General features: G+C 35.0%; 1 protein-coding gene across 1 annotated transcript in view; it reads right to left on the bottom strand.

Annotated features, from left to right (window-relative positions):
• Soxn (SRY-box transcription factor soxNeuro) overlaps positions 1–20,781 on the bottom strand; it is a 216,668-nt gene that overhangs the window by 189,512 nt on the left and 6,375 nt on the right. The window lies entirely within an intron of this gene.

The following is a 20,781-nucleotide window of genomic DNA, read 5'->3' as shown; positions in this document are numbered from 1 at the left end:
GGCATTATTGTCACGGATGACTATGTTTTTGGTCGTTTCATTCAGTACAAATAAAATAAATAAATATATTTGGCACTCTATTTTTTTTGCTTTGTTATTGGGTTAAAAAAAAAAGAGAATGAGTTTATTTGGATTTTTAAACCGAGAAAAAAGAAGAATTGGAATTTTCTGAAGTTGAAAAAGGAAGAAATTCATTATGACTTTTAATATACTGGTGGAAAAATTTTTTGATCCGCTCAATTTTGATATCTGGTCATATCAGAAAATGTATTCACAAATAAATGATTGTAATTCAGATCTGATGTGTTCAAAGATGGAGTGGTCAACAGCGACCGCAGGTAGGAGATAGAATAAAAGAATAAGAGGAGGTGTTGGAAGGGTAAAGGGAGGGGGATGATTCGCTTGCTACAGTAGTCCATATTCGAGCATTGTGGCACGTTCCATCGCGTTCTCAACTCAACTGAACTCGACTCAACAACGGAGACACAATAGCTAGTATGAATAAGTATAACAGACAGACATAGACACAGGTAGTTCAGGCCGCAGTATGCGGTATGCAGTATGTGAATGAGGAACCCATTTGATAACACGCCTCCACAGCCACCCAGGTCCATTGTGTCGCTTCCTATTCACCCGCTCTATGCCCTCTACCCTTCTCTCCGGCCGTCTTCCTATCGATGCAAATTTATCCAACTGTTTTTCAAACACACTCATATTTCTTATATCACACTTATTCATTTAAAATTGTAAATAAATTTCTCAATTTTTTATTCGAAAACTAAAAATTTATTATATCGATTTTGCCATTCTAATACGTCGTATCTCAAAAAATTTAACGACTTGATTTTTCTTATAAGGAAGTCATCTGACATTGGTTTTTAGTTTAATCAGCTATCGATGTTGTTTAATAAAACTTATTAATTGATGTACAAAATTGCAAAAAAAAATTTTTTTTATGTGTATAAATAGCCTGATACAGCCATCAATGACCAAATCAGCCGATATATGATCTTACTAATTAATATATTCTATCAATTAAAAAAATAATAATAAAGATAATAACTTTGATTAGAACAAACTGAACAACTAAACAGCGACCTGAACGATTGTACTACACATTATAAACTATAACTTAGAACAGTTAACAGTAGACCATCGTATTCGACTATTTGTACCGTAAGAGTGTAGCGTGGGCCGGTCGTTTTGTGCAGCACGATGCGAAAGATGCCTTTGAATCCTTAGTTCCCTTTGAAACTCTCATTCTGCTGGGAACGAGCGGTATTATTCAGCTGAATGACGTATTGAGCGAGTTTTGTATAGCATATAGAACGGCGGGAGCTCGTGGCGCGCCTTCTTTGCTTGTACTTATATTCCGCGCTCATCTCTTCTCAGCCCGTTTAGTTATACTTCTTTCTTCTGTCTTTATACTCCTTCTGTTCGCATTCGCTCCATTCTGTTATTTCTAAAATGTATTGCTTTAAGCAGTTTTCTTCTCTTACTATTCCTTTTCCTCTTCCTCTTTCATCACTCCTCCCCCCGGCTTCTTTATACTATCCCCATTCATAGTTACATCAACAAAGCCCTCATCGCCTTTATTCGCTAATCTCTCTTTGCTCTTTAGTTTTTAGTTTTTAATTTATTTACTTTAATCAAAAGTCTACGACTTTGATCAGCAATTTTTATCAAACTTATACTGTAGAAATTCGCGGAGTTAATTTTTAATTTTTTTTTTTTTGATAAAAAAAATTAGTTTAAGAATTTAAAAATGCGTAATTAGAGATAATAAAAAATTAATCTAAAATTTTTTGTTAGTTTCATTAAATAAATAAATTAAATATTTTAGAAAAAAAATTCCATTGTAATTTTTTTTCATTTATAAACAAATTAATTTTTGATAATTTGTTTCTATAAAAATTTATTTTCTTAAAAATCTTAAATAATTGGCATATAAAAGTTAATTTTAGTCACATTACAGTGACTTGTTTTATTTAATTAAAAAATAATGTTCACTAAAATTTAGTTAAATATTCTATAAAAGTCAATTTTTTAACAAAAATATAATTAGTTTTCACAAATTGAACTTTAGATTAATTTTATGAGGTATTGTGTAGAACACAGAACATAACATCAATAGTCAATAGTCAATAGCACAATTAAGCTTGAAATATATTTCTAGAGCTACCTGTTATGTTGTGTTATGTTACCGGTTTAATTATCTTGGCACAAAACCTGATAGATGATCGTAAACAACCCGAGCGTGTCTGCCCGTGATTATGCTTATTATTACAGTTGGTTATGCTTTTTTATTGTTATCCTTACCGCCTGGAGTGTGGGGAGACTCCAAGATAAATAGAAATGTATATATTATACTTTATATTATGTATGTCTATGTTATGTGTTATTAAATTTTTGTATTGTCGATACAATGGAGTAGGGACGAACACTGACTCAATGATCAACCATGGCCATGTATATCTCCCTCCGTTATTTTCGCAACTCTTTTATTGCTGAAACTTTTTGTCCGATTTAAATGAAATGTTGTTAAAAGTTTTATTATTAATTCTACATTCTACATTCTACAATCGAGCTTTTGCTGTTATAATATGTGAGTATACTCACTATAGTACTCGGGGTGAAAAAATAACGAATTGAGAATACATTTAATGGTTTCTTTCTTTGATCGAAAACTATTCAGCTGAACTTGTATGGAGTGTTTTTTAGGACGCTTGGAAAATTTTTGATTGATCTGTCTTTGATGAACTTGTTAATAAGTTAAATTTCGGTTTCAGTCAGTGAATTGAGGTCGAAACTTATTATTATAATTATTTTAATGTGATTTTTTTAGATCTATTAATTCTTCATTTCATTTAATAAGTTTTGATTTTCTATCAAAGTTTCTTATTTTTTCAAATTTTTATTTCAAAGCTGTAATTGCTTCTAAATCGTTCTACATTAGCCTAAGAATTTCGAATCATTATAAAATAAAATCAAAAATAATTGAAAAAAAAAATTTAGCGATTGAGTATTGTATAAATATAAATACAAAAAAGCGAAGGAGAAAAAAATGTTTTACAATTGACGAAAGAAATGTCGAGAGGGGCGAGGGGGGAGGAAAGAAATAGTTGGAGGGTTCGAAATAATCCAGTGGCAACTAAAACTCGAATCGCGAGTACAATAGACTGACGTCGTCATATCTCGACTATCGCGCAGTATGGATCTCATTGTGATCGCGGGGCGGCCAAGTCAGCTATTATGTTTATTAAGTTGGCCGGGCGCAAAGGGGTGTGGGGCTGGGGTGGGCTCTCGAGTCGCGGCTACACTAAGCAGAGAAGAACTAAACCGGTATGGTGTACAGAACCCGCGCTTGTAACGACGGAGGAGAGAAGGAGAATAGATGGCTGAGTCGAGGGTTACCGAGCAGGGGTGTATTGTTCCGCGCATTGTCTGCCCCATTGTGTGACATCACGGCCCGATAACTGCCGATAACGCCGCGACCAAAGCTACGTCAGTGTACCCGCGTGTGTGCTGATATAAAAGAATGACATATACTGTTAAATATATATATATTCAAAACTGTAATTCTGTTCTGCTCTGTATGCTATTGTGTCCTCTGATCACAAATGCTGCTTCAAGAACCGTACTTCTTTTATACCTCGCAATTTAACCCTTCCGCTACGCAAATCGATTTATAATTAAACATTTCTGCTTAGAATTTTCATTCATAAATTTTTTTTTAAGTTATTATTTTTATTTTAATGAAAATAAATTTTAGTAAAAAAAAATAATTAAAAAAAAAATTTAACTTTCACATTTTAAAATAATAATAACTTTACGCATGAGCGTCCTGATTGACAATCGCGATCACGAAAAATAACAAGAGCCTGATCGCAACAATTTAAAGTCTTTAGGGGGCCGAGACGAATTTTGGCAACTAAAATGATACAAAATCTTATGAAAGTCAAACAGGATGGGTAGAATGTATTGTGGTAGCGCCGCGAACCGTGCATCCCTCACCGAATACCCCACGGCATGCTAAGGGGTACCAGAATAAGAAGAGAACAAGAAGGAGAGACAGTAATAGTATAGTAATACGGATAGAGATTCACGCATCATTGGATCAACTCACAGTCTACCCACGTACTCTCGTACACGTACATGTTCACATACACGGTATAATACTAACCCCGTTACTATATATACCATACCACCGGAGCTGGAGCTGGAGCTGGAGCTGGAGCCGGAGATCAACTCTCACCCTGCTGTTATATGTGCTTTTAACAATATGCTATGCTATCCAAAGTATAATCGCCCTAATCCACGTGCCATCACACCATTACTGCCAGCTCTTTACCTCCTACTCATCAGGTACATTAATTTATTAATAACATTCGCCACCCGCCTCGTCGCGATTAATTAAATTTACACTGTCCGAAATTTAACAGCTGAATTTTTATTAGATTTTATTTTGGTTCAAGTTGAATTTTTTATGAGTAAATGTAAGTTTATTGGACGAATAAATTTTTTTAAGGAGCATATGATTCATTTAAATGATCCACAAAAAAATCCTCAACCCACCTCGAATTGACCATATCGATCAAAGCGCGCTAACAATCCATCCCAAAGCTGAATAAAGTAATCGAGCCCCAAACACCAGACCCCCTATCAGCCCGTATCGGAACAGTGGTAACTAGCCGACAGAATAGAACCAAGGGGTTGATTTTATAATGCCTTCGTCTCCCTACACTATCAACAGTCCAGGGGTCCGCAACCTCCTATTTCTCGACCGCAGCGGTTTGCAAGCCACCATAATCAACTTCAAAACCACCCTCTCGGAACAGGCATTACCTCACTAATCCCCCAAAAATAAACAGTGTAAGTAAAAGTAAAAGGATCAAATTTATTTTATTTCTATTTATATTTTTGTTTCATCATCACATAAATCGCGCTCTCGTGAAATATTAAAAATTTTAGTGTCCCCTAAAACGTCAAAGAGTTCGGATTAAAGAGTAAATAGCGATGCCTGGACTGAAATTGTAGCCGGTGGTGTCTATTATACATATATATTTATATATATAGAGATCTGTGAATCGGAGGGTTCCTATTCGACATTCGACGTCCTCCATTATATATCTTTTATCAATCTGTTCGCTTTCAGAGCTTTGAGCAAGCTGAAAGTTGCGTGATAAATCAAGAAATGTAAGACCTGTACACATATAGACCGATATGCATACATACGTATATATCATACAGATATTCTTCAATGTACATCATCAGATCTCCCACTCTTTTATCCAGAAAATATATATTTATAAAGATATAGAATAGATATGGATATAGATGTGTAAGTGCCCACATAAATACGACCCGTATTTCTGTGTCTGCCTCCAAAGATATCTGCGTCCTATTCGTGTGTGTATTTATGTTCAGCTTTTGTGTGTCCTCAAATATAGATATACCACATAATACACAACATATATGTATAACATATAATATATAACATATAACATATAACCAAGCAGTGGTTCAATAGGCAGCATTGCCGGAGTGAACAGCATCCATAGAGCCGCCAGATGAGGTCTTCTAGCTTTCGTCGAGTCCGCGTGAAAGGATGCCCCAATAATATTCCATTCACCAAACCATCAACTCTCCGCTTTTCTTCTTTCCCATCCTCACACTTCTGATTATGCTTCTACTTCTATACTTCCTACCCACTCCCAACTCCCGACTCCCAATTCTCGGCTCCCTTCAAAGGGCCGTATGTATGTCCGAGGTACCCGGCATTGATTTTTTCCGGGGAGGGGGGGGATAGTTTGTTATTAAGAAGCTTCTTTGAACTTCATTTTGCGGTGATAAAATAACTCTCTAGGCTATAATTGTTGAATTTTTAGAGAAAATATACATTTTTTTTAAATATTTCAAGGAATACTGGAAAAAAATTTTCTTTACCATTTTGGAAGATAACTATCAAATTTTTCATTGAAAAACACTACTCTCAAGAGCTAACAATAATTTTTTTTTCTCGTCTAAATTCTCGATTAAATTCTCGTCTCGTGCATCCAGCACTCATCAACAGCGAAAAATAGAAAAAGAAGACGTAACATATGAGACACTGGATCGTAATACATAACCTATAACTTTAATCAGGGGTGAATAAAGCCTTAGAACCCCTTTTGGGTAGCGGCACTGCGTCAAGGCGAAGAATGGAGATGAGGATGTAGCCGAGTATCGGCATTGTTTCCAAACAAAGCGCGCCTTTCATACCCCCCTGAACACACCGCTTGCCTTTCCTCCCCTTCTGGCCTCTCTCCTCTGGTCTTTTCCACATCTACCACCAGCGAGTACACTGCATTGCTTGGAGCTCTATCCACTGCGAACCCGCACCTTCGCTATCGGGCCACCCCGTCTCCATCTCTTTGGTCCTCATGCACTCCCGGGCTTTTCACTCATTTGACACGCAAAGAAAAGTCACCATTGTGGCGACTGGCACCCCACGCGAGCCATTGTTGCCGGGTCCAATACTCTCATCCACCAGCAACCCCTTCTCTTCCCCTTCTGCCATTCCTCAGGCTTCCCTCCTCGTCTTTCGTCTTTTCTCCATATCTACTGGCAATGACTCTAATTCTTTCTCTGACTTTGAGTTTCCTTTGCAGTTGCTAACTCTGATACCACTATTCGCTATTGGCACTCGTTTGTCTAACGTCTGCCATCCCGATGAGCAGGACAACCCTTGAAAAAGTTTCTTAATCTGCAGCTGTTGAGTCACTTTTGTAAATATAATCTGGTTGACGCTCGCGATCCCGGTGCTGTCAAACTTCCAATCAATTACGTAATCAAACTTTTTTGTGTAGGTTTTTTTAAGCAGAAATAAGTTTCTTTAAAAAAAATGGAGTTTTAAGTATTTAATTTTACTAAATTTATGAAAAATAAAATACGAGCTGATTCAGAAAATTGACTCCAAAATTAATAAAATAAAATGAAGATAATGAAGAGAAAAGAGTACTGAAGTACCTCAAGTAACAAAATAAATTTTTAAAAATTAAGTAAAATTTTTTTTTTGTTACTTAAGATACTTAAGGTCTTCAGTAAAAATGTTTTTTATTTGATTGAAAATCTTATAAAGCCGAAGTGAATTTTCAACAACATAAACCATGTAGGTCCTGTAATAGAAAAATTAATTAGAGTTTCTGAATATGAAAAAATTCTGAGTAAAATAATGAAGCCCCAGTGGAGAGCGATGTAGGATTTAGTCGAAGGATTTGTCATATAAAGGAGAGGGAGGCTGAACAAACTCGGGATATCACAGAACAGGACACAGCGAGATATAAACGTGGGTATACCGTGAACGCGAATGGAACCTGTTAAAAATTTGGAACTAAGCCGGGAAATGAAATGATGGCTTTGAGTACAGTGTCCTTTCTGTGGCCCGAGTTGTAAATGTAATAGAAATAGAAATAGTGAATTATATATTAGAGACTGCTAAAGAGAGTAGAACAGTGTTGTGGAGTAGACAGATGTAGAAGTAGAAGAGTACATTGAGGATGTAGATGATGAAAAAGGAATACCAGTAAAAGCTAGACTAGATAACATCGTTGAGTATGATGACCACAATACCCCTTCTCTTTATTCGTAAAAGTACGCTTTTGTCGTCCGCAGTCTACTCGGTTATATCCATTGAACTTAAACCAAGTGCCCACCAGAGTACCGAGTTGTTAAAGTTTCTATTGAACAATTGAAAGCACAAAATTCACTTGATATATATCAACAGCTTTAGCTTCAGCTCTCTGATATTAATTTACCGTTTAATTGGAATCTAAAGCGATTAAATAATTCTTTTTTTCGTTAATTTAAGTCTTTATGCTCAAGCTCGAGAATTTTCGATCAGAATTGTATTGAGAATAATTAATAATACCGATTGTAAGTCGTATTTTATTTCCTATTCGGATAGATGCATTATTTAAGCTAAGTGAGTCGTTAAATTTGTAATGAAAGATAAATTATTATATAATGAGGGGAAATAGATGTGTAATATACTGGCAGAAATAGATAAGAATTGCTTTTTAATATTAAAGTAGATTTCAAAATTTTATTATTGCTTAATTTTTCTTTAATAATAGAATTTTTCTACGCAAATTTTTTTGGTTAAACACGTTGAATAAAAAACACATTAGTGAGTGATTTCAATTAATTGTTAACATTAATTATCAGAATAAATAATTATTTAACCAAAATAATTTTATTTTAATTTCTTAAAAGTTTATTTAGCACTTAGGAATTTATTTTTCAAAAATTCTATACTTTATAATTTTAAGTTAATTAGCTGTAACAAAAGGAGGATTAAACTCTATGGATTGGTATGTTAATAAAGATAAAGACGATATTAAATAATTTAAAGCGAGTGAGGACTAGTGGATCAGGGTCTATACGATTTAGTATTTAGTATAGAAAGTACTTAATCCTGAATGGTATATGCAGTACACTAGTATCGGTGCCGACCGGGAGGTGGGTGTACCGGTTAAGTGGGGGAAATTGCAAAACAATGAGACCCGCCGGAGGGGGTAACAATGTGAGGGACAATAGGCCTGATAATGTGCCAGAGAATGGACGCCTAGACAAAAGAGTCGAATAAGGGCGCGCGCGCTTCATGCTGCTATTTCATATACATACATACATATATATATATATATATATATATATATATATATATATATATATATATATATATATATATATATATATATATATATATATATATATATATATATATATATATGTGTGAATGTGAACACGGCGTATACAACAACGCTTTTGCGCTCGACTAACTCTTTACCTATCTATCGCTCGCATTATCCTGCCGGTTTCATCCGATGTGTTTTACTGTCAGACAGCATACTTCCGCGAACTACGTACCAAATACACTTTTTATTTCTGCGAGCTTGAATCTTGACTTTAAGAATTTAAAAGGGGTCATAATAATCGATGATATGACGAAGAAAATTTTTTTACGTTTTGAAAATAATCTTTTTCCTTAAAAACAAATTTATTTTTATAAAAATTATAATTTGATTCGAAAATTATTTGATAGTAGAGATTGTAAAGAGTAGTAAAAATTATTTTATTGTAGAGATAAATTACTCACTGCTATCTTACTCGAAAAGAAGATTAATTCAAATTTAATTCAAAAGGTAAGAGTTACGAAATTGGCGCCTCCCTTTTCCTATAAGTAATATGTAATATCCATATGTATGTATACATAAAATTGGCCCCACAGGAATCAGAGGCTTAAAAGCGGTTTGGGTGAACCGCTGCAGTACACTCGAACACGACCCCTGACATAACCGCGGCTTCTGACGGCGTACCGAGAAGAGGGTGGAAACCAGAGCAAAAGGGCGGCAGACTCCCTCCGTCTCCGTTATCGGCCGGTCCGCCGTACACCTGTTGTTTTAACCCGCCCACGATATCGCTTCTCCCTGATTGTTGCTCTCCACATACACTCGCTCACACACACGCATACCCACATTTATATGCTTGGAATGCACAACAAAACTTTTACCTGGCACGCGACCCTTACTACTGCGGCTGACTCTTACAGGTCGTACTACTTGGATTATTGCGCTCATTTAAGTCCAATTTGTATTTTAACTTTACGGAGAAAAGAAAATAGTTTTATTCACTATTCTAAATAATAACAAGCCTTTTTTTATTTTTCTTTTATATAAAATCGTAAATAATAATATGCACACTTAAAAAAAATTAGCTTGATCCAATTATTTTTCTTCTTGATTCAAGATAATCTAATTTTTTATAATAATTTACTGGGTTCAAAATTTTTACTTTTTAATCAATTAAATTTTTTAAAAAAATTCTGTAAGAATATTATTGACTTGTAAATTAAAAATTTTAATATTTCTAATAAAACTCAAAAATTATTTTTTTGATTCAAAATTTTTTCCCTTCAATAGACTTAATTTTTTTATTCAGTATATTTTCTTCACTCCGTTTTCGCTCATAAAAAAATGAATTTCTAATTTAATTATTGTTATTTTTACGTAAGGGCAAAAAATATCTTCCAGACACTGAATAATTAGCATTTCATAGAATTTAAAAGCGCGAAATGATAAAAACAGTTTGTTTTGGTTTATAGTTGCGAGAACTCACAGAAGAAGCTGTAGGGTGTCCTCACGAAATAAAGGGAAGAAAGGAAGCTTGTGGGCCCGCAACAAGGAGCTGAAGAGATTCCGCAGCACCGAGTAGAGGTCGGACTTCTTATGGCACATCAAGAAAGACGAAAGAATAAGAAGAAATGAGAGAAAGAAAAAAAAAAGAGAAGTAGCTGTATTATATATAATACAGGGTTGTTGGTCTGCCTTACGCCACAAACAGTCCATAGAAATTCTGGTAGATTGAGACTGGGTGTATTTGTGACTGACGATGGCTCTGTGTGTATTTATTTACGTGTATAGGTCGGTACTTGGTTCGCTGTTATTTAAGCTTCGCATAATGGCAACTCTTTTATGCTTCTTGTGTCTTACATTTGAGACTGTATCGTATCGCTCCAGAGGGCGCATTCATTCCGGTGAATGCCTCTCTTACACCGCCTCGTACCGGCAGCACAATGCCTTCTATGGTGCCTTCAGGTCTTTCTACACGGCAAAACGTATCACAAAATACAATAACCTACCAAGGATACAAAGCCTCAATTTTTTACTTTATGCCTTTTACTCCACCCTGCCCACCTCACTTCTACTCTACGCTCAAATGTTATTGTTGTTGTTTTGTTGTTTTCGCAATAGACTAAGAAGTAGCCAGAATTTTCAGTGCTTTCGTGATGGAGCATTAATTCTTTTGGTACAAACCATAATCAATTTTTATGGAAAAAGAATTTTGATATGTCTATCTTATTACTCTTGTGATAAGAAATTTTATATATTGATTGTCAGTAAAATTATCTCTATGTAAAAGATTTATAATTATAAATAAATTTTCAATGAGGTACTATAGCGTCTTAAGTATAAAATAGATAATAACAGCCGACGGTGTTATTGTTTGATTGTGTGCAGGTAACGATTGAATATTCCCCATTCATCAAGTTGTCTGGCAGTGGTCAGTGCAATTAAACAGAGATATTGCAGGCAGAAAAGAGGGTTGGGAGTAACGTTAGTGCCAGCAGTGGGTAGCGCGAGAACAGAGGAAGAGGACAGTAGAATCTAATGCTCTAATGAAATGCAGAGGGGATGAAAGGAAGGAGAACAACACACAAGAGCCCGCAGACAATGGAGAGTCAGGGACTCCCGACTCCCGACGACTGTATACGATGATGGTGATGGTGCTCTCTTGTATTATTGTCGTCGTCGACAACAGTATTGTTGCGGCGTGGTTATTGTGTCCACGATCATGTTTTGTGACCCGATCGCCGGACTATGACTCACAACGACATCACTGCCAGCTTATGGATCTGCTTGATTGGTTAACCTGTCCTGGACTATCTATTCATACTATTTTTTATACTATTATTGTTAATACTACTACCTACTTCTGCTTCTACTTCTGCTGGTAGCGCTGCCGCCGTTTGTTATTCTACTATTCAATTTTTAATAATAAAAAACCGTCGAATAGAAATAAGAGAATAATACAACTCGTACAATACAAGTGTTTCGTAATGAGTAATCACGTGATTAACTTTACAAGTTATTCAAGTTTATTATTACTGGAGTTTCTAATTGTTTTTTTTTTTTCTTTTTTTTTATCAGTTGAAATTTTTTTTGGAAGTTTCTTTGAGATGAATAAAAAAATTTTCAATATTTAAAACTTTCAAAATTATTTTCTTGATTCAAGTTAATTTTTTTTTCTGTGTATGATTAGATAATTCGTATCTGATAATATATGTTTTAATGACGACATGTGAAATCATGTATGTTCAATGATCATGATAAAGTATTCTGTACTTCATGCATTGTCTTAAACCGATGAATGAAATAATTAGAGGATCTTATGACAAGTGATAAGAATGCTCAAATAAAACATAACTAACTGAGCAATCGTCTTAGCATAGAATGCACATAACCACTACGATAGCGATAGTGATAGTGATAGTCGCCTTACTATTATAGATATTAATATATATATGCTGTCAAGTATGTAAAGAACAAGCATGAGTAGGAGTAGGAATACCCATAAACGAGTGTACATTTGCGTTCACACACGAACGAGGAAAGCGAATCGGCCGTTCCACTCATCCTCTCTACCGTCCGACTCATTGTGTCGGACGATTGTCTTAGAATAATGGCGCAGACTCACAATAGTGACTACAATGCTTGCTCGTCTAACAATGCCATGACGTCACACGCGACGGACGATGTACGTGAATGTGCCACCACCGACAACTCTACTCTCTACTCTACTCCCATCCTAATAGTCGTGTGCGTCGCCTACTCTCTGCTCTTCAGGACGATCCTTCTATATTCCTATTCTCTTCCCCCTTATCACCGCCGCCAGCAGAGCCACCCTTCACCCTTCCCCTCCTAAACCTCCTTCCACCCCCTTCAACCTGCGAGGCTCTTTCTTGTTTTGTAGCTCATTTGTACACAAAAAGAAATTTTGTTTGAAAATTACAGCGAACATAAGAGTAATCGTGGAGCATTTCTTAATTCCTGATCTAATTACGATTTAATTTAATAATTATTTACAAATATAATGTAAAAAATATTGAAAAGTACTATTAATTTTTACTGTAATATTATCAAGGTTAAAAATAATAAACGAGTCCTGTAAGTTTTACAGACACGAACTATAAAAAGTATTGCTGTTACTAATAAATGATAAATCAGCGTCCCACGATTGTGGTACAGCCTAATATTTTTTTCTTTGAATTTAACAATAAGTTTTAAAGAAAAATTCTTTCCGTGTATCATTAATTAGATTTTTAAAAAATTAGTCTAAGATTTTTTTTTGTACTGTAAATCGTGCTGCGCATATTTATGGCGATAAAAAATGAAAGCAAAGATGAGTAGAGGCGAAAATAAAAGGTAGAGGTAGGTAGAGGGTGGTGGTCTTGAAGAAGTAAAGTAAAAGTAAAGGTAGAAGGTGCTACCGGATAAGAATAACCGAGGGCTCGGTGGGCTGAATGCCGGTTGTTAATTAATGCCGCCATTCAGTGTGCACATTAAATTAGTACCGAATTGTCCGCTCGTCCCGCATTCAAAGGCCAGCTATTCTGAAAAGAGTCTTATTAGCAAACACAGAAGACGCCCTCTCTTTCCTTCCTCTTTCCTTTTCTCTCTTTTGGAAGCTCGGTAAACTACGGGAGTTTCAAGTGAAGATTGGAAAGTGAAGTGGAGTAGTGATGGTCCAGTAGTCGACAGCTCGGAAATTCCACGCTCGCGGATACCAATAGAATCTACTACTCTAAAGTTATGCCCCGTACCGATCCATTCAATATTCCACGACCGAGGAAAAACAATACGTAAAACTTTTTCCAACTCCACTCTACACTCTCTACTCGTCGAAATAATTCGTTACGGCGATAGAAAAATTAAAAATAAAAATATCATAACTGGAAAACTTGTTCGGATGATATTATTATTATACATTTTTTTTTATACATATATATGTATATATATATATATATATATATATATATATATATATATATATATATATATACATATATATGTAAAATACATATATATTTTTAATAAAGCGAGAATTATTAATTAACTCGGAGTGATCGCAATCGACATATTGTCAACCGGGATACTATTTGTTGGAAAATTTTTCACAAAGAAAAATAATTAATCAACTGTGGTAATTAATTTTTTAAAACATAAGATAATATTATTATTATTCTTAGCCTTTCCAATTCTTTAATTAGACGTTTTTTAATTAAAAATTTTAATTACATGGTTTGAGTAATAATTTTATGCTATTTGGGCGATTTTTGTAAAGTAACGATAAAAGTTATAGTATAAATTCAATCAAAATTACAAAAAAAAAATTTACTTGAACCAAGTTAATAATTTTGAAGAATTTCATCTTCTTTATTATTATTATTATTGTAATGATTTTTTCATGGCCTTAATCCGAAAAATGTTTAAAGAAAAAAATTTTTTATAGAAATAATAATAAATGACAAATTTTTAAAAACATTATTATAATTATTATTATTAAAAAAAAAAAAATAAAAAGTATGTATTAGTAAAAATATTGTGTGAAATTAGTTAGAGTAAAAAAGAAATAAAAAAGTTCTGTGGAGGAGGTGAATGAAGAAGCGTTGGAAAATATTCGAAGCGTGAAAGAGGTTGTTGGTGGAGAAAAAGAAAAACTCTCTACTTTGAGAGATCGAACGATCGTAGATTGAATAGGAGCGTGGACTCTGAGAGAGGTAGCGGGATGCCGACCGTACCGGAGCCATCGCCTACCGTCGCCGCGGCACACACAAGTGTAACCAGGGGATGAGTGAATTGGAAAGAGAGTGAGGAGTGAGGAGTGTGGAGTCGAAGTAGAAAAACGAAAGATTCGTGAATAGAAAACCGACTGATGGCGCTTGGGGTGAGAAAGAGGAAACTCACATATATTCACACACATTTGCACACTTACACACTTACACACACACAAGAGAGCGAGCGGAGCTCAGGGAGGGAAAGAAAGAGTAAAATCAGTAACGCGATGGCGATGGCGGGGTACATTGTGTCGGGCCGCTTGATACTTTATTCTGTATAAAGGAACGGCGGAACAATAGCGAGAACGCGGAAGAATGGAACTATATAAGGGAGACAGAGGGAGAAGAGAATGAATAAGAGAGGAGAAACGCACTCTGCTCGCCAGTGTGAAGACTCATCACTCTGTAAACAATGCAACCTGACAAGAGACCAGAGACCAGGGACTGACTATTGCTATTGCTCTTACTCCTACTCTCTTCCTCTCCTGCTGGGATTTATTTAACTCCGCTTTAAGTATACCAAAAAATAGTTGTAATAATTATTATAATAATGATAATGCTTCAAAAGGTATCCTTCTATCCAGTGCCCAGTACCTAGTCCGTGGTTTGCTTGCCAGGAGATAATGGTCAAGATAAAAATGCAGATATTTTTTTTGCCCCTAAAATTAATAATTTTTAAGCTTTGGATTTTGCAAGAATTTTTAATATCGATCCCTCTGTGCCTTTATCAATCATTTCCTGACCTCAAGAATAAAAAATTTAAAAATTTTTTTAGACCAACAAATTCTCGCTTCAGCCTGTAAATAAATATTGACCTTGTGGAATCGTTACCCTTGTACTCGGAGACGAATCCCCGCCCGTTAACATCTTGAAGTGTAGTCGTCGGGGTGTGAGACAGGAATAGGGCACAAAGCTATCACGAGCGGGCTTTCAAGCTCGCATGGTATTGTTGTCGAAGATAGAATTTTTTTGATTGTATAAAATCCAAGGGAAGAAAAAACGAGAAATGAGGGATGATAGAGGAATGTCGCCAGTCAACTAGTCCGCCAAATAGAAGGAAGATGTAAATGAAAACTTCGCTTTATAAAATACAAAATACTTTTTTGAGGACCTTACGCAGAGCTTTTGGTCGAAAAATTTGAAAGAAATTTCGCGGATCGGCAATGGTGAAAATCTGGGCTGAAAAGAGTTTGAGTCGGAGTTGGAGTTCGGTATTAAAAGGACTGAGGTTAAAAATATTTAGACGTCCAACGTTGAGATGAATAAGACTAAATTGTATCCACAATGCTGTCTCAGAGGCGCGCCATGAATAGCCTTAATAAACTCGCTAGATCCTTGGAAATATTTCAAACTCCTAAGAAGGGTATGAGTGGGTCTATGTATAGCCGAGGATTCGCTGAAAAGAAAGCTCCCTCCTTTTTCGACTCCTGGTTTCTGCATCGAGGGACATCAAGTCTCTAATGCCAAAAAAGCATTCACACATACATTGATTACCTTTAAATCCAAACTGTATACTATTTTTTCCGTTTTCCCTTCATATCAGAGCTTTACATTAATATTTTATCGAAACATCAGAAAATTTTTCAGAGTAATTCTATATCAAAAAATTCTTAAACCAAAACAATTCTTTTCCCTAAAAAATTTCTGAAACTTCACAACCATACACAACTTCCACCTCCGCACTTAAAAGATTCTTCCGTTACAATCCAAAAGTATCGATCAATAAAAAAACAATCGCAGTAGCAAGGAGTTGAAAGCTTACGGGGTACATTTCATTACTAAAACTCTTATTATCGCATGAACAAAGAGTGTAAGTCTAAACTGATAGTCTGAGAGAGACAGAGGTTGGTTTTGTCCCGCGGGACAATTTGTTCCCGGAAAGCGGCGTAGAGCCACCCTTGAGTAAAAAGAAGGGCAAAAGGGTACGGGAGGCACCCTCAACCCTCTTCCTCTTGTTCTTTTGACGTCTCGCTCCACACAATGTGTTAAGGGATGCTGGAACAACTCATACACCTTGGTGGTTTCGCGTGAATCGGTAGTTACCGAATAAACTCCCTTTTGATAAAGACCCGGGAGATAACTTACTTTATTATCTGTATCTATACTGGCATCGCTCTATCTGTGTTTCTATCGCATGTGTGTGTTCGTATGTGGATGTCTGAGTGTTGATAACTCTTTCGCACAGTATTATAGGTAGATATTATACATATAGTAGATATAGTAAATGTGTCAGTGTATGGTACGGATAGGGTGGAAGCGCGATTCAAACGCGTATTTCAAATACGAAATCAAAAGCCTCATTGTCACTATAGAAATGGCTCTATTTGGAAACGATGTATTCAGCATGAAGCACGTGGAATTAACGCTGTTTGTTCAATACTACTTTTGACGCAATGTTTATTTTTAACTAAAATGAAATAAACTGAGAAGAGGACTCTGCCTCTGCGTGAGTCTGAGAAGATAAAGGAGACGAATATATAATATACAATATACGATGTACAATAAACAATATAAACACATACATGGGAGCAATAAGAGAAAGAAGGTGCCAGAAAAGCGCACCGAAAGAAAATAAATAATAAAAATATGCCTGCCGAAACAATTGGAACCTAAGGAGAATAGAGATCTCGCTTTTTATATTTCTTCTCCATTTGATTATTTTTTTCTTCTCTTATATATGGATATATAGTATTTAGTGTATATATTTATTATTATGCTTGATGTATGTATGTATCTTTTAGCTTATTTGTCGAATATTGCACGGTTAAATGTTTTTAGATGTAAATTACCTAGGTGTTGTGTTATTCAGATTCTTTTGACAATTGAAATGTAATAGAAAAAATAATTTTTTTTGAATTGAAAATATTAGTGAGTATTTTGGTAGTTAAAAAGTGGTTTAAGTAAATTTTACTTGATGCAAAACGACATAATTCTCCAAAATTACGTTCTTGGTTTAAAATTATTATTTCGTGAATCAAACTAATTAATTTTATTGTCGGTAAATGTCTAAACTTTTTTTTTAATTATTCTATTTTTGTCAAAAAAAAAAAAAAAAAAAAAAAAAAAATATGTAATTGTCCAGAAAAAAATTTTAAGTTTAAAAATTCTTCACTGTGAAACTAAAAAATTATCGAAAAAAAATTCAACGTGTTATTTTAAATTCCTCCCTTTAGAAATTTTTCATCATGAAAATTAAAAACATTAAAACAAAATAATTTTTTAAAAAACTCACCATTGGACGCAAGAAGATCGACGATCGACAATTAGTCCCTGAATATGAAAATCGGAGGATGTAAACAGAGGACTGGCAGCGGAGCGTGCTCGACTTGGACTCTCGATCGCAATCACTATCACTAGAAGTCATCCACTCAGTCACCTCGATCAAAGCTCAATGGAACCTGGTAATCAAAATCACCGGGTCCACTTTACACTGCAAACTAGATATATAACATATCACACATATACGAGACATGACACAGAGACACTTGCATACACACATTAGCATACCTTTATCTACATGCACACATTCTGGATGTTGAATTCTGGAGCAGAGAGTACTCCAGAGCGATGAGCATCATGAGATCCGATCACGATCACCATCGGATAGAAAGAGACCCACAGGGATAGGATATTTCAGTACTGCAGAAGCACCAGCACAAAACGCACTAGATTCGAAACCGAAAATTCCATTGCATTGTCCGCGTGTCAGTGGATGTCACGTGCAACCGCGGATATGCCTCCACTGTAAATATTATATGTCAACTCCCGCTAAATCATTGCCATTGGCAATCACTCACACACACACTGCACACACTCACCCAGATACACACTTGACAACTAACAGCCACTCGTATATTTAAATATTTATTTTTATTTATTTACTCTATCAATCAGAAATATCGCCGCTCTTTGCTCCGATATAATACACTAAATTTTTCAATGAAAATTCACTACCGGATGTGTCAGTAATTACAAGTGATTTATGTCAGTTTTCACTACACGTGTTTGAAAATTTTTTAAATAAAATCAGAAAAATAAAAAAATATTTTTTGAAAATTTTTGGGTAGAATATTTTTTATTTTTATTGACGATGGTTGATGTTCAATTTTCATTAATGACGATTATTGATATTATTGATAACGATAGGAGTGATATCGGAGCGGAGCAGATAAACGCTGTGACAGAGTGTAACAACGCACGGCGAGAGACTGATTCGCGCATCACGTTCCCCAGCCACACGCCATCTTTCCGGCTGCGCCGTTCCCCACCCTCAAGCATTGTTGTACTCCCTCCTCTCTTACGAAGCTTAATTTTAAACATTAATTGTACTTTTTTTTTTTTGGAAAAAAAAAAAAAGAATCAAGAGAAAATTTTATGAACCAAGAAAATAATTTTGAAAAGTTTCATTGTCTTGAATCAAAATGAAAAATGATTGAATCAAATAAAATTTACTTAATCAAGAATTTTTCTACTTGATTCAAGTTTATAAAACTTTTAAAAATTATATTCTTATCTCAATAATTTTTCTCTTGAATTAAATTAATTTTTTTTCAGTGTACTCTACATCAATTCCAATAAATCAATTCAATTTAGTATTTAATCTTAGTAAATTGCTAACGATAGATAAACACAATTGAAAGCGACGAAGTGAAACCCGAGACAATAATCGCATACCCTATTAACGAAAGCGAAGAAGATGGTGGTGGATGCAAAAAAGGGTACAGGCGTCGCCGGATGTGATTAACAAGTTGACCGTCTCAAAAGGAAGTCCCGGTTAATTATGTTAAATTATTATTGCATTACCAATTTTTAGCCGTAATTGGCTCGAGAACTATTATTGAGACCAAGACCAGGATAAATTAAAGATTTGTCAATCAATTGACCCGAATCCCACGTGGGATCAAGCAGCGCCGGAGGGTTTTACCTTGATGGTTTCATCTCTCCTGAGTTATGATAAATAACTCAAAAATAGAAGTATATATAAATGAAAATTGAAAATTGAAACCCCGAGCTAAAATTATTGGTAATTAAAAGTGTGGAGAAGCTCGATGTTCATCGTGGATCATTCGGTAACGCGGGATTAGATGAACCTCTTAGAATATGAATATGAATATATATTATATAATGGAATATGGAATTTTATCTATGTATTAGTGTGTACAAGGATAGAGAGACGGTGGGTAGTTAAGACAGCGTCTTAATATCACGCGGGGACAGAGGCTTATAATCCTAAGACCTCTGAGAGAATAGCGGGAGGATCAACCTGGGATTCTAATTAAACGGAAAACAACTTGATTAACTTGGCAACTGCCCTAGGGCCTTTGGAACTCTGTTGTACTTAACTCGGTGCTCTATTGCCGATTTCTATACTTACTTAGACAGTATATACTACCACGATTTACACTCCCGCCTAACACGCACTTGTACTTGACATTTAGCTATAATTAAATTTACTTATAGAAAACTTGGGGTCTTTATGAAAAATTTCACTGTTTTTAACTTATATTGAAAAATTTTTTTTATTTTTTGATCTAGTAATGGATAAAAAATTATTTTTTTAAGTAATATGTTAGAAAATTATGCTTTTGTTTCCATCTAATCGTAGTTAAAGAATTTAAAATCCTTCAATTCTGAACCAGTTTCAAAATTTTGATCTTATATTTCCCAAGATTTTAAACAAAATTTCAAAATTTGACTCTTTCAAAGTGTTTCGATCTGATCATAGTACAAAAATTCGTTAAAACCATTCAAAAACACTTAATCCATGCCATTTTCCCAACTTTAATCTAAAAAAAAGAAAAGCAGAGGACCAGTAATGCTCCAGGGGCCTATTTTATCTCTTTCTTCCATAATGGATCCAGCTTTTAGTGGAAATATTATTGCAGTGAAATTTCAAAAACTCTTTCTGCAGACTATATATGACTAAAATATCAACATATCCACAATCCACATACTCTTGCGCCTTACTTACATACATCCAAAGCCTTTCCTTCGCAATTTCGTCGCCACATTTGCCTTTGTCTCGTGACAACAATGGACTGGCACTGTCATGATGACGTAAAAATGTGCGGTTGCCTGTCAGGGGGTTTTTCTTTTCTTTATGTACCGTAGTATAATATAGTACAGTATAGAACACATTCTTCCCTACAACACTTTCTTCTCTTTCACATTCGTACATCTATATTCTCTATTATGAACATCAACCCACGTCTCATGTGTGACGATCTATTAATATTATATCTCTATCAAACACAAATAAGTAAATAAATAAATAAATAGATTGATGAATTGTGTCCTAGTGGATGAATAGAATTTTGTGATTGTGATTATAACAGTAGCAACAGGGA

This window comes from Cotesia typhae, unplaced genomic scaffold (assembly GCF_013202065.1).
Source record: "Cotesia typhae breed Kobodo isofemale line unplaced genomic scaffold, CoteBio_Ctyphae scaffold_13, whole genome shotgun sequence".
NCBI classification, from domain to species: domain Eukaryota; kingdom Metazoa; phylum Arthropoda; class Insecta; order Hymenoptera; family Braconidae; genus Cotesia; species Cotesia typhae.
The sequence above is the reverse complement of the archived record's forward strand: the minus strand, read 5'-3'. Positions and strand labels throughout refer to the sequence as shown.